General features: G+C 44.7%; 1 pseudogene; it reads right to left on the bottom strand.

Moving 5' to 3' along the window:
- Positions 1 to 321: 321 nt before the first annotated feature.
- LOC138025629 (acyl-coenzyme A thioesterase 11 pseudogene) overlaps positions 322 to 3,280 on the bottom strand; it is a 3,148-nt pseudogene continuing 189 nt past the window's right edge.

Here is a 3,280-nt window from a genome sequence, read left to right as displayed (position 1 = left end):
CAGGCTCTCTTCTCAACAACAGTGGAGACCCTGGGAACGAGCAGTCAGGAGATAACCGGAAGTGACAATTTGGCAAGCTACGACAGTAACAGTGGAAAGATACTTTGAAACATAAATGTCAAGACAATAAAACAGAAAACAACTTTATTCCGGTTGCCGTCCGTTACTCAGAGGTCGCTTGCTTAATTAAGCTCCCTAATTGCGTGAGACGAAGGAGCCCGATTCATTTAAAGAAATCGAGATTCTCGGAAATACCTACTCGTCCTGCGCTTTCAGCAGTAAAATCATAGTGTCTTTTCACACATCAAAACCAGTGGCGTATTACGTTGGCGGTCTGAGGGCAAGTATATTTCAATATCTTATTCACGCATAATCTTACCAGATTATTCAAACTATTCCTAACAAACGCTTAATATGTAACAAAATGACACTTAAGCCCGTTTCAAACGTCGAACTTTACACGTGCCTAATCTAATGCAAAGGAGCGAAAACAACAGATTTTTCTCATTTGCATTAGATTTTCCACGTTTGAAACGGGCCTTTTTTTAATCAACGAAAAGACGTCGCCCGCAGTGAGTCACTTTGGGTCACTTTGAGCGATGATTTTTGCTGCTCGATTGTGGAGTTTGTATGATTCTCTTTCTGACACAACCCTACTCAAACTACATCAATAATCGAATAACGAAAAAAATTGTGGTCGAAATTTCTCTGTGGAAGAAAGGTCTAACCTCCTAAGCCATCGAAGCCGGCAAAAATCTTCGAAACGATATGGTCAATGTGCCCCCCTCCCCGAAAGATTTACTGTCCTTCATCTTATTTATTTGATCATCACGACTTTGGTGGGAGAATCTTCCTCATCACTGTAGCCGTCCGGTCTTCTTTTGGGGATGGTGACCCAAACAGCAAACTCAACGACTGTTGTACACAACTTCATTTCCAAGGTCTGTCTGCTTTCCAGGGAGAAGGAAAGAAGAGAAGACCTTGAAACAAGGATCCACAGGTGACTTGGTTTCCCCACTTTTCTCTGAAATCCCTTACAATTATACCCTAAATTAACGGTGGGAATTATTCAAATCGCAAACGTCTTTTCAAGAAATAAAGTGAATATGGAAAAAAGCCTTAAGTTTGATCCAAATTATGACGTTACAAACCATTTTTTGTTTAATTATTGTTTATACAGCATTAAAACTTCAAAACGTCGCCCTAGGAGTTTGAACCTATCTCTATCCTGGCCCCGTTTACATTAAGTCTCGATCAATGCTTTCACTTGGTCGATTCTTCGAGAAGGTAAGTCTTAAGTTTCTTGAATCGCTCGGCGTAAAACTCTGTAGAGCCAGCAAGATCCTCCAATATGTACGCCTCCAGTTCTCGTGTGGTTTGATTGATGTAGGTTATTGTAGCTTTACGCGGCTCTCCCTCAATTTCTGTAATCAACATCCCTGAACACAGATGCTCTTTCCGATTATACTCAGGATGTGGGGGTATCATTGCATACTTAACCGAGCGATACGCAATGGTGAAGTAGTCTCTCTTATCACAAGGGACTCTGCGTGACACCAGAAGGACCAAATCATCCGGTTTCATCGCGTAACGCTCCTTGCCTTCTAATACCACGTGGATAATGTCGTCGTCATCATCGACAACTTCTGCCACCTCTACTTTGATCGTCAGCGCGTCCCATTGATTTCGCCTGCTTTCATCCTTAAGCAACTCGAAAGCTTTATCAGGTGGGATCTGTACATCGAAAACTACCTTCACGCAAAGGTAGTTATCTGTGTCACGCTTGAATGCCGTGACACCCGATGATGATCGAACTTGTTCCCAACTTGTCAGTTCATAAAGTTTCACTAGTGTCTCTATATTGTTGTAATTCAAAAGATGGCTTATTCGAGGCTTCCAAGGGATAGCGATGGCAGGGCCGACAGATTTACGAATCTGCTCACGATCTAAGCGGAGACCCTTTCTCACCAGTGCCTCCACGACACGTCGCTTCCCATCTTCAGTTTCTCCTCGTAATGGCGGCAGAGTCTTGGGGACGCCTTTGTCATCTGGTGCCACAAAAATCAAGAAAGCGCTATTGACGTGTCGCAGGTCACCACCAATTTCATACGCCTCTACACGGCAACCCACTTCCATATGTACGTCAAAGGTGTTATTTACCATAGTTTTAAGGATGACTCTATCGCCGACTTTAATAGGACCTCGAAAGGTGACCTCATCGACTGCTCTCAGCAACGGATCGGATCTGCACAGGCGTGCGGCCGTGATAGTACAGGCTGTTACCATCCAAGCCATCACTTGGCCACCAAAAGCTGTGTGGTGATGATTTGCATGCGGCGGAAGAACGAGCTCGACGCTTTCAAATGCCGTATCTGAATTAACGACAGCGCTTGTTTCGAGATCATCAATTTTCTCGATTCCTACAGCACTGTCACGCTTCAGCGCGAGTTCTTTAAGATCGACAGGATATTGCATTCGCATTCGTCTTCTCTCATTGGCAAGCGCATACTGCAATTTCTCCTCTACAGTGAACGGTACAATCGGGTTCAGCTGTTGTTTATGATTATTTTCATCTACAGCAACAAAAGTAAAACACGCCTGGCAAACGCTCTTCTTCTCTCCACTCCGTAGATCTTCTACCTGAACAGAAACGCCAACTTCCATACTTGTGTTGAACGCTCGATTTACCCGAGCTGAGAGGTTTACAACTTGGCCAACGTAGATTTCTGTTTCGAAGTAGAGCCCGTCCATGGACGCCGTGACGCACGATGACCCAGCGTGTTTTTCTGCAGACAGACAAGCAACTGCATCCATCCACTTCAGTAGCTGTCCACTGCTGAGACAGTTTTCCTTCCGTTCGTTCGTGTGTGTTGGAAGGACCACTTGATTCATTTCGACCTCTGTTGGGTTCTTATAAGAAGTCATTGTGAAATTTCCCTAGATTTGTCTAGAACTCTATGAAACTCGGAAGTTTCGTGTCGCAAAAAACTTATTGGCGAACTTCTTGCAGTAATCGAAAGTTTGTTTCCCAGCGTTGCACGGGCGCATTTCGCTAAGCAGCGGTTGGCGCAAAGCATATTTCATGTCAACAGAAAGTCAGCGTTTGTAGATCTTAAGTAACGCAAAACATGGTCCGTCTGACATGTGCCTGCATTAGGAAACGTGTTTCATCGTTTTGGAGGCGTATAGCCTGCGAGGAGGCTCTCTCTTCGCGGCGGAAGTCGCGAAGCCTGCTCTCAGGCTAGGTGGCGTTACAGTCGAACCATGTCACGCGTGACCA

The sequence above is a fragment of the Montipora capricornis genome, chromosome 2 (genome assembly GCF_036669925.1).
Source record: "Montipora capricornis isolate CH-2021 chromosome 2, ASM3666992v2, whole genome shotgun sequence".
Taxonomy (NCBI): domain Eukaryota; kingdom Metazoa; phylum Cnidaria; class Anthozoa; order Scleractinia; family Acroporidae; genus Montipora; species Montipora capricornis.
Note: the sequence above shows the minus strand (reverse complement) of the source record. Positions and strands in the feature narration are given on the sequence as shown.